The sequence below is a fragment of the Papaver somniferum genome, chromosome 4 (assembly GCF_003573695.1).
Source record: "Papaver somniferum cultivar HN1 chromosome 4, ASM357369v1, whole genome shotgun sequence".
Classification (NCBI taxonomy): domain Eukaryota; kingdom Viridiplantae; phylum Streptophyta; class Magnoliopsida; order Ranunculales; family Papaveraceae; genus Papaver; species Papaver somniferum.
In genome coordinates, this window is record NC_039361.1 from 5,126,336 (window position 1) to 5,145,760 (window position 19,425).

Consider the following 19,425-nt stretch of genomic DNA (forward strand, 5'->3'; position numbering starts at 1 on the left):
TAGAAAAATCCTGTTCTAGGAAATCTGCATCACATGACTCAATGTCAGTTACACTTCCATCTGGCTTCTCACTAATGAAAACATGGACTTTTGAGTGATCAGAATATCTGATAAAGATACACTTTTTTGCTCGAGGGCCCAGCTTCCCATACCGATGAGAACTGTTGTGTACATAAGCAGCTGAACCCCATGGTCGCAAATTACCGAATTCGGGTTTTCTGCCGGTCCATAATTCATACGGGGTGGAAAGCACTGACTTCGAAGGCACACGATTAAGGACATAGGCATCAGTGAGTAACGCATCTCCCCAAAAATAAATAGGAAGATGAGCTAGCGCCATCATTGACCTAACCATGTCTAACAAAGTACGATTCCTTCTCTCTGCTACACCATTTTGTTGCGGATTACCAGGAATAGTCAATTGTCTCAGGAACCCTTTTTCCTCACAATACCCTTTGAATAGGTCAGATAGATACTCGCGGCCACGGTCAGTTCTGAGAGCCTTAATGCTCTTATTTAGTTGATTTTCCACTTCGCATACATAAAGTCTAAATCAGTCCAATGCTTCTGACTTGTGGGATATCAAGTAAATATGACCATATCGCGTAAAGTCATCTATGAAAGTGATGAAATAAGAGGATTCATGTCTTTCATTAACGTTCATTGGGCCACATATATCAGAATGAATTAATTGCAAAGGCTAAGAGGCCCTTTTGGCTGTCCATAACGGTTTCTAATGGCTTTACCTGCAAGACAATGTTCACAGGTAGGCAACGCGACTTTAGCGATGGGGCCTAAAAGGCCTTCTCGAGCTAACCTAGTCATCATTTCTTTCCCGATATGACCTAATCTAGCATGCCAGATCACATAATCATTATTAACATCTGAGGAAGATGCAACTAATGAAATAGATTTATTAGCATCATAAGAACTAGAATTGTCAACATCCAAAACCATAAAACCATCCGACATAAAACCAAAACCATAGACTTCAGTTGTCAAGCAAATCTTAACAGAATTACACTCAAAAAGAAAACTAAAGCCTAGACGCAACATAATATTAACTGAAACTACATTTTGTCGAATATCCGGAGCATAAAATACATCATGGAGGATTAACGTGTGCCCTTGTCACAGATTTAGCATATAGGTATCGAAGCCAAGTACTTCTATGCTAGTTGTGTTTCCTATGTAAACTCTCATGATGCCAGCAGGAATTCGACGATAATTTAGGAACCCATCTCGGTCCCTCGCTACATGGTCCACTACACCAAAACAGCTATTTTGCTATGAATTTAAGCAACGCCATAGGACGTTGCTAATATGGTGTAACAAATTATTGTGCAACGTCAGTGTACGTTGCTTAAATAAAATAGAGCAACGTTTTCGACCGTTGCGTATCTTGTTTACCAACGTTTTAATTTATAATTTGAGCAACGTATTGGATAATTTAAGCAACGTAAATCTTTAATTTGAGCAACGTTTTTTTATTAGGCAAACAGTTAAATAGTTCCACTAAAAATTCTACAACGTCATCTTGTTCTTAGTACCGTTGCTCATGGAAGCAAGTCAAAGCAACGTATTGATTTCCAACATTTATATACGTTGCACAATATTTACATGTGAAAACCCCGGTGATTGTTCCGGCAGATTTTTGCACCTGCATATATATACCATTCCAGATTTCTGCACCTGCATAAACCATTCTAGATCAATTACAAGACCCAATTTTTCATACAGAAGGAATCTCATAAACACATTATCATCACAAACATATGGTTGATTATCACAATATAGAACTATACATATATATTCGTATCAACTTGCAATTTATGAATTCCTCATAAGAATTTAACAGATGACTATCATAAACCCATATAATTATTTGGTTCACTCAAAGATTGTACTAACTTTTGTCAAGAACCCAAGTTTCTGAATTTGAAAATACAAAATGGTCGATAAGACAGAAACATGACCTGCAAATGCCTCACATAATGACTGGGCATCACCTTCATCGACTGTGTTTCTAAGCAAGAAGTTGAAACCTTGAATTTGGTGAGGCTTCATGTGCCTCGGATGCACTGATATCTCAGACACACCAAAATATTGATCCAATGCATTAGCTAGTTCTGCTAGTCTTGGTTCTCTGGACAAAAGGAGGGGAGATATGAGTGAACTGCAAACAGTATTATAAGCTATCCAAAAATAGAACTGACAAATGTTGGATCCCTTTCAGCAGCCAGCGTCATTGACAAACACAATAAAATGCAGGTGGGAGGAAAACATTAATTTGTTATCAAGAAACATTGTAACTAGAAATATCAAGTATGAGATTAAAGTGGAATCAGCTGCCTAAAAAATTGTAAGGTAGAACTATCGGAGAATTACAGCAAAAGGAACGTACCATTCAATGCTTTTTCCAATCAGCGAACATATCGTACAAACATATCCTTTATTATCTTCGATAACAAAAGAGTGATATCACATTTGTTTTCTTCTCCAATGTGTTCCATAGCAGCACCCAAAGCCTAAGAAACATCCTAATAAAATAAGGGAACTAAGTATTAAGATATTTTCCCATGTAATACTTCCAGCACAATATAAACCAGTTTACAAATGAACGCCTCCAAATCAAGAATCATCAATATTTTTTGTGTTGTGAGAATTTGGTCTAGCTAAGCGCCAAGCAAGGGAAAAAAACTAAGCATCAAACTTACGAACCAAAATCCCATGTCTTAATCAAGTAAAACTAAAACCAATAGAAGCATAAAAAGCATCTAGTCAACCATGCCTGTAGACAGATTATAAACAATTATGTCCTTATGCCAGACTGCTAGTTTCAAACTTTAGTTATGCATTCAAAATATGACAAAAAATGGAACGGTACGTAGTTTTCATGAAAGGGAAGAAACAACATGACCTACAACATATAATTAGAATTTGTGTCATATAGTTACCACTACTGGAGCAGAGCACAAGAGAAACAAAAAACAAAAAAAGGAAAGAATAACCTTCGTTCTGTAACTTTGACCTGCTTGTTACCACCATAATTGATGGGAACTCCTATATTTTGCTGTGATGTCGTACCTTTAGATGTGCTTTGCATTTGTTCCATTGACCTACAAAATAGAAGTATTAGTAATCCACACATATATATGGTTAATAAATAATAACATAAGAGACTGAAATATCACAGTAAGAGCATAAAACAATTATTCTGAATCATTGTAAGCCGAAAATCACAAGGACAGGGACATAATTGTGAGTCTTTAGTTCTGTTCTTATAGGCGAAGGCAATAAAATTATCTACTCCTGTTCTATACAAATGACTAAATCTATCTTCAAACATCTAACCTTTCTCTGTCTGTTGGGACATTCTACATTAATACACATACAATATTTTAATTTACCATAAAAGTATCTACTCATGTTCTAATATTCTAGCCTATAATTCACAACAAAACCAAAAAATCAATCTTCTGAAATGATAGGCTAACTGAATGCTAAGCAAACTGAAAACAAATTAGACTAAACACAATACGAGAGACACATAAATTACAGAATAATAGAAGTACAAACCTTTCTCTGCGATGAACAAGTTTAGTGCACAATATGTCAATATACCTAAGTAAGCAAACCAAAAAAAAAAGAGAGTAAGAATCTGAACATTTAGATACAAGAGAAACAAAAAGCATACAATATGAACAAAAGGTGTACTCTGCAAAACCCAACCTTTCAAGTCCTTAGAGCCGCAATTTTACTCTACAAAACCTGCACCAAAACACAAACCATACTTTAGTAATCCATTACAACAACAAAAGATGAATAAACTCACAAGATCAGCTTCCTGACATTTCATAATGATTACAAACTTGCATGACCTATGACACAACTGCTTACCTAACCAATAAAATGAACTAATACCAAAATACTAGAACACTTGAATTGTGTAGTGAACAAAAATCTTCAAAAAATAATATAAAAAAAATTGAGCAAAACAAAGAAAAAACCCAGATTAAAGTTCTTAAATAGACAAAGAATCCATGAGTGAAAAAAAATAATCATCATCTTATCACTTCAATTTCAGAGCTAAAATCTTAATCCCCCCCCCCCCCTTTTTTTTCAATTCTAAGGAAACCCAGATGAAAAAACCTATCAAAAATAACCTAAATCTATACAACTTCAAAATCCAAAATGAAATCAAAACCTATGATTAAAAATAACCAAACTGAAATCAATACATACCCCAAAATAAAACCCTAACATCAAAAACCAAAACGACTTCAATAAATACATTATATTAAAATTAAAACACACCCCTTGTCTTAAAATTACATAAAAGCAACGAAAATCATCAAAACATAAATATGCAGACTCCAATATCAAAGAGTTAGGTCAAACAATAGATTATAGTATAACCAACGAAACCAAAATCAAAGAACAACAGTAGTAGTAGATCTTATACCTCTTGAAAATCAACAAAGAAATCAACTATGGATGAATTGATTTTCGATTTCACGAACAAATTGATTTTCTAGGTTTTAGATGGATATTTTTGGGTTTTGATTTGGTTTTCTAGATTTTCAACTTTGGGTTTTGATTACGAGTATATGTTTTAATTTGGTTACAAGTGAAGGTTTTGATTCCTATGATTTCTCGGAAATAAAATAGATCTACGGGTTTGAGATTTCTCAGAAGGAAAGATAGAGCGAAAAACGAGTCTGAAAATAAATGAGTGAAAATGAAAATAAGAGAGATAAAGAGATAAGAGCGAAATACGAGTCTGAAGTGGTAGAGAGATTGATCTGCATATATCTTACCCAGCCAATAAAAACCACACTTTTCTAATCCAACGGTTATAATAGAAATAAACAAGTCATACGGATCCCAACCCCATCCAACGCTTAAGAAAATCTTTCCTTTTATAAATTAAAAGCAAAAATAAATAAAAAAATCTGCAGATTAAAAAAAAGATTATTAAAAGCAATGTTGCGCAACGTGGAGCAACGTTTTCATAATTTCCAATACGTTGCTCAAATAATTTCATTTTACTAAATCAATGGTATTTATTTTGTGCAACGTTTTTCCGGGTGTGCAACGGACGACTGCGTTGCACATGGTGCAACGACAATGTCCGTTGCACACCCTCGAAACTGAAATGTTGCAAAATCCAGTATATGGTGTAGTGGTCGGTTGCTCCCGAATCTACAACCCACAAATGAGGAGAATGAGCAACTAATGCTTGACTAGAAACAAAACATTCATAGCAAGGAATAGGTTCCGAAATTACCTTCTTTGGTTGAGTGCATTCACGAGCAAAGTATCCTTTCTTATCACAGCTAAAACATTTCATCTATGCTTTGTCTTTCTTACCAGCATGCTTTCCTCTTTTGCGCTTAGGAGTGTAGTTGCAGGAAATCCTACAATACACCCCTAGTATGATTTTACCCTTGATCAGCCTATTTTTAGGTTTACACTCTTAATTTTATTGATTAATTTCTGAATATTCTTACAAGGAAAATAAAGAAATCAAGAATGATCTCTGCTCTCAACTTTCTCTCTCCTATTTACTTATCTCTCACTCAAAAAGGATCTCTCCCTCCTTTACAACTCGAATGACTATTTATAAGAAAATACATAGTGGATGACAGCAAATCTGTCCTTTATTTTCGGATATGGTTTGTGATATTCTCGCAACCTTATAAATGTTAACTTCGCAAGCTCTCTAATTTTCGCAAGACCATCACATCTTTCCCATGATATTTGCTGACGTTGTTTTCTGAAACTGTTCTGCGACGCTATTGTGCAATTCCATTGATAATTTCGCTGAGACACAATTGATGCGAGAATCTGATCCTACATCTTGCCTCTTCTCAAATCTTCTCTGCAAAGTAGAGAATGATTTGAGAAATGTCACAACTCCTTATCTTTTCATACTCCACATTTATCACACGTACTCTCTCTCTTCCACTTATTTCTTGACACGTCTTCTGTAACCGCTACTTTTCAACCGCTCACGTCTCTTCGTCTTAATGGTGTTTATTTCTTCGAGAAGTAAATTTTCTTTATATACTCTTCTCCCTCCCTCTTTCCATTTTTCTTTGTAATTTCTCTTCTATTTTTATTCTCTCATCTCTGCAACTTTGTCATTCTTCTACAAATTCTGCTGCTGTAATTTTTTCTTCCTTCAATTCTTTTACTTTCCATACATTCCCATACCCTTTATTCAATCATGGCTCCAAGTGGTCATAGATATGAGAAGAATCTTCAAGATGTCCAAAAAAATCTTGCTAATAAAGGTCTTACACTCTCCCCCATTCCTAATGTGAATGCCAAATCAATTCTTTCTGTCAAGCTTTTCTCTAATCAAAATTGTGATGATCAATCAATCATAATTTCGCTATAACCCAGACATTCCTTTATTTTATGAAATTCTCGCTCATCCGGGATTTTCGCGAGCCATTTTCCAACTAAGTGGGGATTGTATCCGTCTAATGCTAGAGTTCGCTAATCGTGGTGCTGGTAGAGGATCTCTTTACTCCAGTGAACTTAGGGATCCAAAATTCGCAAACCTAGAAATAGTTGCTGAGAAGTATACAGTGGCGAATTTCTTTGAAAATTACGAACTTATCTCCATGAAGAAAGAGAATACTCGCTGGGTATTCCATTAAGAAGAAAAGATAACATTGATGAATCTAAAATTCTTATGCAAGATATTGACTGGCATTCTGGTAAAAACACAACTCCTCGCCAATCCAAAGATGACAAATGGTGCGTGTTTCCTTTAATGCTAAAGGGTCCTTATATTGCTGGATCAAACGTTCTTCCTGCGAATATCGCAGCATATCAACCTTGGGTTTTCTCCTGGCCCGAAAAGGAAAAGGAGGTATACTTCTCCCCTTTAACTCATTTTATACTTCTTTATTGATTTTTACTATTATGTTCGCTAACTCTTGCGATATTCCGCAGATCCAAAAACTAAAAGATAGTTATAACAGGACTGGGAAATCTAGTACTTTGTTGGCTCTTCGCTCATATACAGATGAGGTAAGAAATTTTCTCTTATGACTTTAAATAGTACTGTCATTCCCATGCTCCCATTTCTTACTTCTATCTGTATGCGAAGATTATTGCTGAAGTAGAAGAATCTGCTGATGCTGCGAAGATTGGCGATAAAGGTAAAGGTGCTCTTCACAGAGAAAAATCAACTGGTCCTCCTCCAAAGAAAAGAAAAGTGTGTTCTTCTTCTCCTTCAAATGTTCTTCCTAACGAGAATTCTGTAAGTGACAAGGATGATGAGGATAATGATGATCTCGCTGGAACTGAAAATTCTCCTCCCGAATCTTCTATGGCTAAGCTTTCTGGCCTCTTTTATGATTCTCTAGAAGGAATGGGAGATACCCAGTTCTCAAATACCTGCAAAGCTCTTGCTACCCTCTGTGATGTCCCTTTACTAGATGGTGATAGCTCTCTTCGCGGAGTTTCTAGATCAGTGACTCCCGACTTCTTGCATTCTTTCAATAGTTTGGTATACTTTCATCTTTTTACTTCTTCATTGTTATAACTCAAAATCTCTTTATATATTAATATTTTTTATTTCTTTTCGCAGGCTGGAAAAGCTTCTTTTGCGGTTGCCTCAGATCTAGAGAGAAGACGCGAAATTCTTGAAAAGAAGAATCTTCAATTTCGCAAAAGGAATGAAGAATTAGAAGTTGAAGTTAAAGGTCTTCGCGAGAAGAATAGACAATTATAAATTGATTCTTCCTCTTATAAGAACAAAATTTCTAGTCTTCAACAAGCTAATAACCAGCTTTACGGTATATTACTTTTCTATTTTCTCTTTATTCACTCATCTTGTTGTTTTATCTTATTTAAATGATCATTTTTGCAGACATTTATGGTCTTTCTGATGAAGGTACTCTTCTTCGTTCATTTCCTAATGCCTTGGATAATGATACCCTTCTTGAACGTTTTAACAATTCCTTAGATAGCTTTTCTAATGATAGAATTTCATCTCTTTCTCTAAATGAACTTAGATCACAATTTCGCCTCTTAGAAATTGATCATAGATCCAGTTTAGTCTTAGCTAACAGATTTAAACGTCTCCTTATTGATTCCAAAGAGAAAACCAATGAGTTGAGAACCAAGATTAGCCGTCTCATAGATGATAAAGATCGTATCTCTGATCAAGGTGCCAAGGCTTTGGCGAAATTCCAAGAGGCTCTCCTTGAAGTTCAACTTGAGCGAGATGAAGCTAACTGCAAGAATATTGAACTCTGCAAAATGGAAAATCAAATTCGTTCTCGTCTTCTCATAAGTATTGAGGAAGAATTTGTCTGGGATGCGAAAATTTTAGATGATGCTAGAAAAGATTTAGGCGTAAATGTTAGTCTCCAAGTTGAACATACAGCCTTGATTAGAGACATGATTTCTGACAGAGAAGGTTGTTAATTGCTCTTCTTTACTAATCTTTTTCTTCTTATAGATTTTCATCAAGTTAATAATTGGTTGTCTTTTGTTCGCAGATTCTGAAAATAGATATCGTGAAAAGATTGAAGAACTTGAAGCTGAAAAGGAGGAACTCGGAAAGAATCTTTCTTCTCGCAACGACAAGTATTCTAGATTGAAGAATCAAATCAAAATCACCATTGAAAATTTTAAGAATGATGCTACGCATTTTCGCAATCAAACCATCCAGATGGTTTGTGATGATCATAATATCCCACATTTTGATTACCCTTGTCTTTTAGAGGAAATCCCACAGAATACTCCCAATTTGATTATCTCTGATAGTGATGCTGACGATGAAGAATCTGATAGTGATGGAAATTCTGATGGTGATAAGAATTCTGACGCAGATGAAGAAGGAAATAAGTCTGATTTAGATAATGAAGGATTAACCAAGAAATAGTCTTTATTTCTTTTTTTGATTCTTTGTAGCACTTGTATATTTATTTCTTCTTTCTGTATATTTTTGTTTCTTTCATTTTGGCCTGCGTAAATTAAAACAATTCTTCTTTACAATACAGTTAATCAATATAATCATTAATTCTTGAATTTTTGAGTAAATCTCTTATATGGAGACAAATAGCATTTTCTAATTTCATACGTTCCCGTTCATTTCTTAATGCCTTGGATAATGATACCCTTCTTGAACGTCTTAACAATTCCTTAAATATCTTTTCTAATGATAAAATTTCATCTCTTTCTCTAAATGAACTTAGATCACAATTTCACCTCTTAGAAATTGATCATAGATCCAGTTTAGGCTTAGCTAACAGATTTAAACGTCTCCTTATTGATTCCAAAGAGAAAACCAATGATTTGAGAACCAAGATTAGCGGTCTCATAGATGATAAAGATCGTATCTCTGATCAAGGTGCCAAGGCTCTGGCGAAATTCCAAGAGGCTCTCCTTGAAGTTAAACTTGAGCGAGATGAAGCTAACCGCAAGAATATTGAACTCTGCGAAAGGTAAAATCAAATTCGTTCTCGTCTTCTCATAAGTAGTGAGGAAGAATTTGTCTGGGCTGCCAAAATTTTAGATGATGCTAGAAAAGATTTAGGCGTAAATGCTAGTCTCCAAGTTGAACATACAGCCTTGATTAGAGACATGATTTCTGACAGAGAAGGTTGCTAATTTCTCTTCTTTACTAATCTTTTGCTTCTTATAGATTTTCATCAAGTTAATAATTGGTTGTCTTTTGTTCACAGATTCTGAAAATAGATATCGTGAAAAGATTGAAGAACTTGAAGTTGAAAAGGAGGAACTCGCAAAGAATCTTTCTTCTCGCAATGACAAGTATTCTAGATTAAAGAATCAAATCAAAATTACCATTGAAAATTTTAAGAATGATGCTACGCATGTTCGCAATCAAACCATCCAGATGGTTTGTGATGATCATAATATCCCACATTCTGATTACCCTTGTCTTTTAGAGGAAATCCCACAGAATACTCCCAATTTGATTATCTTTGATAGTGATGCTGACGATGAAGAATCTGAGAGTGATGGAAGTTCTGATGGTGATGAGGATTCTGACGCAGATGAAGAAGGAAATAAGTCTAATGAAGATAATGAAGGATTAACCAAGAAATAGTCTTTATTTCTTCTTTATTCTTTGTAGCACTTGTATATTTATTTCTTCTTTCTGTATATTTGTGTTTCTTTCATTTTGGCCTGCGTAAATTAAAACAATTCTTATTTGAAATACAATTAATCAATATAATCATTAATTCTTGAATTTTTGAGAAAATCTCTTATATGGAGACAAATAGCATTTTCTAATTTCATACATTCCCATACTTGCCTCTGTTATTTGAATCCAAATGAGAGATTTCATAAACTTTTTCTTATTGTACAATTTCGCAAGTTCTTTCGAAGTGAATTTTGTTTCTCTTCAAAATCTCATTCCGGTGTGGTCTTATTTTGCCTTCTTAATTAAAGGTCTTATTATGCCACCTCTTGTCATTGCGACAAAATCGCAGGACGTCCTTGCACTTTCATGCAATAACCCATTGATCTTGCCTTAACTTTTTCTTCTGTATTATGGCCTCTTCAGGAATATTGCGACAATATGACAGGCCTAAATATTCTTACGAAAATAAAGCCCCATGACATTGCCGTCTTGCGATGAAACCGCAGGACGTCTTCGCACTTTCATGTGAAAACCCATTGATCTCATCTTATCCTTTTTTTTGTATTATTGCCTCTTCAGGAATGTTGCACAAACATACAAGCCTTAATTATCCTTGCGAATAATAAGCCTCATGAAATTTGCGTCTTAAGACACTTATCAACTCCCTAATGGAGGGTGCTGTCCTTATCTTCCCCCTGGTTGCCCCTTCAAGGAGGCGTACTTCTACCATACAAGGTTAGCTCCTCCCATCCAGTCTTAACAACAACCAGTTGTTTTCGTATCCTCTTATACCTTTTACCTATAGGGCTTATGGTTACGAGACTGCACCCTAAGTGGGGTTTTCTTCGGGCCGGGTGCAGTATAAGCCAAGACTTGTCAAGAATGTCAAGGACGCTTCAAACGCCCTCGGCACTCTTGATTCAACCGTGTACCTCGGCGCCTTGATCAGATCTGCACACCTTGGGAGAGTTCTTATTACGTTAGTCTCCCAACCTAAGTCATATGCTTAAGTTGAGAATCCAAGGTGCCTCTCCCAGATGGGCTTTATTGACCCCAAATCTCCATGACTCAGGTTCCGGTGGCGGTGTAGCCTTTCCCTGAGTCATGTAACAGGTACCCCCTAATATGACGTACTTTAGGTCTTACATTTGCCTCTTGCAAAATTTTATTCGCGAACTAGGGTGTACGCCATAAAGGTTCGCCTCTTTCTCTTTTGTCATTCTTTTTTGATTATTTTCTGTAAAATTCATTATCTCTGCGAGAGTCTCGCAATTCATAATATTGTATCTGAATTTCGCAATCTCAATTTTGTTGTTCAATCAAATGTATTTTTGAGAATTTTACTTATTGCGAGATTATCACAACAACTTAATCATTCATATATTTCTTGCTTTTATTACTTTTGCCCTCCTCTGCTTCTTTATGATTTTCTGCTACTGCTTCCTTGGTGATGGTATGTTCATCCTTTTTACCATGAGCTAGCATTGATTTTGTAACATTTCTTCTCCTTTCTTTTCAATTGTATCCACCATCAACTTCTCACTTATTTGTACATCCTTGACTTTATGTCGCCAGTTTTCCTTCTTATTTGCTCTTCCTTCGCAAGATTCTATCTCAGTTTCGTAACATTTCTTTCCTTCAACCGAATCTCCCTTTATGATTCCTACACCATTGGGGTGAGGGAATTTGATGCATTGATGGAAAGTTGAAGCTACACCCAGAATCCCATGTAGCCAAGGTCGATCAATTAATGCATTGTAGGGTGACTCTACATCAACAACACAAAATGAGATTTCTGAAGATATTCCCTTCAATGGAATTTGCATATTAACCTCCCCTTTAGGCTTGTTTGCAGTACCATTAAAACCATATATATTATATGTTGATGGTATAAGATCATCATCTCTTCCACCCATGGTTTTATAAGTATGATAAAATAAGATGTTCACAGAGCTTCCAGTATCAACTAGGATTCTATTGATTGCCCATGAATCTTCAGTTTCATCATCCTTATCTTCTTTTGGTTTTGGATTAATCTCTAATTTTATTACCAATGGATTGTCATGCATCTCTTCTCCTTCGGGAACTTCTTCTGCGGTAAAGGAAATTATTTGTTTCTTCCATTCCTCTAGTTGCGAAATTTTCGCAATATTCATAATTTCTTTTCCATTATTATCTCTTGAGAACACTCGACTTAAAACATTATCATGAAAGTCTTCAATTGTCTTGTATGAATGTACGATAGAGTGACAGAATAGATTTTTTGCTTTTGCACCCACTTCTATGAAGAATGTTTCTTTCTTTTTCATTGTATTCACTTTGTGATGTTCTGGTGGTGGTGGTAATGGTTGAGGTTGTGGATGCCCTACCAGAAAGTCGTTTAATTTTCCTTGATCTATCATTCTCAAAATAATCCTCTTTATATTTCTGCAATCGTTTGTGGTATGCCCATGAAAATGATGATAAGAACAAAATTCATGACTTCTGTGATTTGGAGGTGGTTCCGTTACCATGTTCCACGGTGTTGGTATATTTTCCATCAAGATTATAGCTTCCCATATCTTCTCCACACTTGCATTTAGAGGTGGCATCTAGATTTCTTCTCATACTACCTTATAACCTCCTTGTCCTCTATTAAAGTTTGGTCTTTGACCTCCATAAGTTTCTTGCGGTTGATCGAGTCTTTGAATCTTGTTATTTCCTCCACGACTGTAGAAATTTCTTTCTCTTTCATACTCTTCTTGATCTCGACTTCCCATAGTTACCAACTTCTGCTGATTGTTACCTGTCACCTTTTCTTGTTGTACTTGCGAAGTATTCGCCACTGTATTTATTAGCTTGGGTAATAATCTTGCATTCGCTGCTTGTGAGCTGGTATTCGCAACTGGATATGATTCCATTTCATTATGTCTTTCCTCCAAAGCAATGTATTCTTCTTGAAGTTGTCGCAATTCAGTCATTGTAATTGTATTCTTGTACTTGCCTCTGTTATTTGAATCCAAATGAGAGATTTCATAAGCTTTTTCTTGTTGTACAATTTCGCAAGCTCTTGCGAAGTGAATTTTGTTTCTTTTCAAAATCTCATTCCTGTGTGGTCTTATTTTGCCTTCCTAATTAAAGGTCTTATTATGCCACCTCTTGTCATTGCGACAAAATCGCAGGACGTCCTTGCACTTTCATGCAATAACCCATTGATCTTGCCTTAAATTGTTCTTCTGTATTATGGCCTCTTCAGGAATATTGCGACAATATGACAGGCCTAAATATTCTTGCGAAAATAAAGCCCCATGACATTGCTGTCTTGTGATGAAATCGCAGGACGTCTTCGCACTTTCATGCGAAAACCCATTGATCTCATCTTATTTTTTTCTTTTGTATTATTGCCTCTTCAGGAATGTTGCACAAATATGGCAAGCCTTAATTATCCTTGCAAATAATAAGCCTCATGACATTTTCATCTTAAGACACTTATCAGCTCCCTAATGGAGGGTGCCCCCTTATCTTCCCCCTGGTTGCCCCTTCAAGGAGGCGTACTTCTACCATACAAGGTTAGCTCCTCCCATCCAGTCTTAACAACAACCAGTTGTTTTCGCAGCCTCTTATCCCATTTACCTATAGGGCTTATGGTTACGAGACTGCAACCTAAGTAGGGTTTTCTTCGGGTCGAGTGCAGTATAAGCCAAGACTTGTCAAGAATGGCAAGGACGCTTCAAACGCCCTCGGCACTCTTGACTCAACCGTGTACCTCGGCGCCTTGATCATATCTGCACTCCTTGGGAGAGTTCTTATTACCTTAGTCTCCCAACCTAAGTTATATGCTTAAGTTGAGAATCCAAGGTGCCTCTCCCGGATGGGCTTTATTGACCCCAAATCTCCATGACTCAGGTTCCGGTGGCGGTGTAGCCTTTCCCTGAGTCATGTAACAGGTACCCCCTAATATGACGTACTTTAGGTCTTACATTTGCCTCTTGCGAAATTTTATTCGCGAACTAGGGTGTACGCCATAAAGGTTCGCCTCTTTCTCTTTTGTCATTCTTTTTTGATTATTTTCTGTAAAATTCATTATCTCTGCGAGAGTCTCGCAATTCATAATATTGTATCTAAATTTCGCAATCTCAATTTTGTTGTTCAATCAAATGTATTTTTGAGAATTTTACTTATTGCGAGATTATCGCAACAACTTAATCATTCATACATTTCTTGCTTTTATTACTTTTTCCCTCCTCTGCTTCTTTATGATTTTCTGCTACTGCTTCCTTGGTAATGGTATGTTCATCATTTTTACCCTGAGCTAGTATTGATTTTGTAACATCTCTTCTCCTTTCTTTTCGATTGTATCCACCATCAACTTCTCACTTCTTTGTACATCGTTGACTTTATGTCGCCAGTTTTCCTTCTTATTTGCTCTTCCTTCGCAAGATTCTATCTCAGTTTCTAACATTTCTTTCCTTCAACCCAATCTCCCTTTATGATTCCTATACCATTGGGTGAGGGAATTTGATGCATTGATGGAAAGTTGAAGCTACACCCAGAATCCCATGTAGCCAAGGTCGACCAATTAATGCATTGTAGGGTGATTCTACATCAACAACACAGAATGAGATTTCTGAAGATATTCCCTTCAATGGAATTTGCATAGTAACCTCCCCTTTAGGATTGGTTGCAGTACCATTAAAACCATATATCTTATATGTTGATGGTATAAGATCATCATCTCTTCCACCCATGGTTTTATAAGTATGATAAAATAAGATGTTCACAGAGCTTCCAGTATCGACTAGGATTCTATTGATTTCCCATGAATCTTCAGTTTCATCATCCTCATCTTCTTTTGGTTTTGGATTAATCTCTAATTTTATTACCAATGGATTGTCATGCATCTCTTCTTCTTCGGGAACTTCTTCTGCGGTAAAGGAAATTATCTGTTTCTACCATTCCTCTAGTTGCGAAATTTTCGCAATATTCATAATTTCTTTTCCATTATTATCTCTTACGAACACTCGACTTAAAACATTATCATGAAAGTCTTCAATTGTCTTATATGAATGTACGATAGAGTGACAGAATAGATTTTTTTCTTTTGCTCCCACTTCTATGAAGAATGTTTCTTTCTTTTTCATTGTATTCACTTTGTGATGTTCTGGTGGTGGTGGTAATGGTTGAGGTTGTGGATGCCCTACCAGAAAGTCGTTTAATTTCCCTTGATCTATCATTCTCAAAATAATCCTCTTTATATTTCTGCAATCGTTTGTGGTATGTCCATGAAAATGATGATAAAAACAAAATTCATGACTTCTATGATTTGGAGGTGGTTCCGTTTCCATGTTCCACGGTGTTGGTATATTTTCCATCAAGATTATAGCTTCCCATATCTTCTCCACACTTTCATTTAGAGATGGCATCTTGATTTCTTCTCATACTACCTTATGACCTCCTTGTCCTTTATTAAAGTTTGGTCTTTGACCTCCATAAGTTTCTTGTGGTTGATCGAGTCTTTGAATCTTGTTATTTCCTCCACGACTGTAGAAATTTCTTTCTCTTTCATACTCTTCTTGATCTCGACTTCCCATAGCTACCAACTTCTGCTGATTGTTACCTGTCACCTTTTCTCGTTGTACTTGCGAAGTATTCGCCACTGTATTTATTAGCTTGGGTAATAAGCTTGCATTCGCTTCTTGTGAGCCGGTATTCGCAACTGGATATGATTCCATTTCATTTTGTCTTTCCTCCAAAGCAATGTATTCTTCTTGAAGTTCTCGCAATTCAGTCATTGTAATAGTATTCTTGACTCTGAAAATTTGGACATACAACAGGTTTGTTGCAAACATAGCATTGATAAATGATAATATGTGATATCTCTCATCTACACGGACCATTTCGCTACACATAGTTCTCCATCTTTTAGTCAAGTGTTTCAAACTTTCACCAATCATTTGTTTTAATCCAAACACATCTTCTATACCAGGTCGTGAGGAATTATTACTTATATATGCTCCCAAGAATGTGGTATGCAAATGATTGAAGGAGGTTATTTTGTTCTTTGGTATACCTTCAAACCATTTTAACGCCTCTCCTGTTAAGCTAGATGCGAAATATTTGCACAATACCGCATCATGATTTTCCCATTGTAACATGCACCTCACATAAGCTTTAATGTGTTGAATTGCACAAGTTGTTCCATCGAAAATGTTGGTTAATGCGGGCAAATTGCATTTCGGTGGTATTCCTCCTAATTGTACTTTTCTGGTAAATGGAGTTTTCGCAGCTTCTTCTATTGCTTCATCCAATTGTCTTCTACCTACTTCTCCTCTGTTATTTAGCATTCCTCTAATTTCTTCTAATTCTTTCAAGATTTGTTGATTTACTCCTGAATCTTGACCCATTGGTCTCTTTAATTTTTCTTCTCTTCTTCTGCGTTCACGTTTATCTTCTCTTGCGAAATTTTGTATCTCTTCTTCATTATCCTCATCTCGTCTTCTTCTGCGATTATCTTCCTCATCCCTATCTTGAATTCGCAAGTGATGATGTCGTTCATTTTCCCCTCCATAATTTTGTTCATTTCTTATCAACTCAATTCGCTGTCTTTCAGCCATTCTCTTCACTCTATCATACTCCTCATTGAGATTATCATTATTCTAGTTTTGTATACGCCTTCTTTCTCGGTTGTCATGATTGTTCTGGCGAATTGTCTCCTGAAGCTCTTGCTCTTCCATTTCCACTCTCAACTTTTCACGTTCGCAGATTAAACGTGCTTGTTCAGCATTATGTCTTTCAATTTCTTCTTCAATTGTCTGTTGATTTCTTTGATTTTCTCTCACATGTAAAATTCTTCTTCCCTCTTCTTGATTTCCTTCGATCTTGGTTACTTTGCCTCTGTATTTGCCCTTTCTCTTGATTTCCTCTAATTTGCCTATCATCAAAAGTTTCATTTTGTGGAATGTAACGATCATCAATTCTTTCTCTATTTTCGCGATATTCTTCATTAGGATTTGACATTTCTTCCTGAATATTGTTTCCAACATTGATTGTAGGTGAAGTTTGCCTCATTTCTCTTCTAGTTGATCTGGAATATGATTTTGTAATAATTCTCGATCTTCTATTCTGCAATCTGATATTCTCCATTCTTAATTCGTGATTTTGTCTTGTTAAATTTGCACGCTCTTCCGCCTCAGCTCTTCTTTCCTCATGTATTATTCGTCTAAATGTTTCTAACGCTCCAATTTCTTCATCTCCATGAATTATTCCTTCATCTGCTTCTTGATTTCTCTCTTCTTGTCTGTAATTTCTATTTTGTTGCTCTTCTTCTATTTCTTCTGCTGAATTTGATCGCCACGTGTGTACGCTCACTCTGTCATAATCTGTATTCCTCTCTTGAACTAGTGCTTGTTGAATTGGTGATTGAATTATATTTTCTCTATTATTTCTCCTTCTAGTAGATTCTCCCATTTCACTTCTTTCTCTTCCAGCAATTCTTTTGCTTCTTCTAATAGTAGTTGGTTGTTCGGATGTATTTCTTCTTCTAGCCATTTCTTCAATGCTAACAGTGTTTCAAGAAATTATGAAAAATTCTTAATCAACTACTTTAAATTTTCACAAATTTCAATGTTAATCTTAGATTTTTTCTAGAATAGTCTTCAATCTTCAATCGTCCCTGTTTCTAGCGTTATTATGTAGTTGCAGGAAATACTACAATACACCCCTAGTATGATTTTATCGTTGATCAGCCTATTTTTAGGTTTACACTCTTAATTTTATTGATTAATTTTTGAATATTCTTACAAGGAAAATAAAGAAATCAAGAATGATCTCTGCTCTCAACTTTCTCTCTCACTCAAAAAAGATCTCTCCCTCCTTTACAACTCAAATATGTCCTTTACAACTCGAATACATAGTGAATGACAGATAATATGTCCTTTATTTTCGGATATGGTTTGTGATATTCTCGCAACCTTATAAATGTTAACTTCGCAAGCTCTCTAATTTTCGCAAGACTATCACATCTTTCTCATGATATTTGCTGACGTTGTTTTCTGAAACTGTTCTGCGACGTTATTGTGCAATTCCATTGATAATTTCGCTGAGACACAATTGTTGCGAGAATCTGATCCTACAAGGAGCGTTGGTAGTGGATGGCCCGGATCCATCACAAGGATTCTTAGCAGAAGAACCCTTACCCCTCTTGCGCTTAGACCCATTGGTCTTATGTGAAACAGATTCAGCAGCGAAAGCAGAATTATCAGTCTTAGCAGCTTCCAAGCGCTCGACTTCAAGTTCCACACGACGAGAAATATCCTCAAAAGTGCGGACATTGTCATTATGTGTCATATTTTGTTTCATCTGATCCCAAGAGTTAAGTAACGAAGGAACAACTTGTACCTGTTTTTCATTTGTCAAGTGATGACCTGCAGCCTCAAGTTCACGTATCATTGACGACATTGTCCTTAAATGTTGCTTCATTGTAACATTCGTCTTCTTTTGACAAGTGTCAAACTTCGCAGTTAAAGGCGCAACTTAGCCACAGAGGTAGCTCCAAATTTCTGCCTGACCGCCTCTAGCACGTCATGAGCAAACTGGTGGTTCTCAAACTCTCCAATGAGATCATTGTGCATTGAGCTCGGGATCGTATGACGAGCACTGCGATCCTTCTTAATCCATTCCTGGTAAGCCTCGATGTTGCGACGGTGTTGAGTCGTCGTACCCTCCTCAGGACGAGGCATCACATGCTCAGTTATTTCCTGCAGCCCATCGTCATGCAAGAGAAAAACGATCTTTCGGCGCCAGATGTTGTAGTTGTCGCCATCAAGTTTTTCTCCCTTGTTCAAATCAGCAGTGATGTTCTTGAAAGCCATTTAGTCTAACATAGCATGCGAAAAATGAAAAGAAGATATTAAACTTATGGCGCTATACACATATTCAAAAAATAACTTTGCAACATTAATATAAATAAATAGCAAAACAACATTACAAGTCGCAATGTCGAAAAATTATTAAATTCCTAGTCATCTCTCACGCTACAAGTAATATTTGCAACATTTATTTAATATATGAGCAAGTTAATGGTTTTTGGGAATTAAACAAACTCAACAAAACAACGTCCCACTCAATTGTTTTGACATATTATTCAATCAAGCTAATAATTCAATCAAGCATGTTATCAAACCAAGATGATTATCTAATCAATCAACATGTTATCTGGACATACAATTCAGTAAGATATGAATTCAATCCAGCACCATACATGTTGTATATTAAAGAAATTATAAAATCACAACATAGAACCATTCACA

The 19,425-nt window shown here is 36.0% G+C and overlaps 1 long non-coding RNA gene across 1 annotated transcript; it reads right to left on the reverse strand.

The window, feature by feature from the left end:
* Positions 1-1,893: 1,893 nt before the first annotated feature.
* Positions 1,894-4,748, reverse strand: LOC113273457. The gene is made up of 6 exons (XR_003322410.1): positions 4,466-4,748; positions 3,733-3,771; positions 3,580-3,624; positions 3,012-3,119; positions 2,405-2,540; positions 1,894-2,146 (listed from the first exon to the last, which is right to left on the reverse strand). It is a non-coding gene; the product is annotated as an uncharacterized LOC113273457 (long non-coding RNA).
* Positions 4,749-19,425: the final 14,677 nt, after the last annotated feature.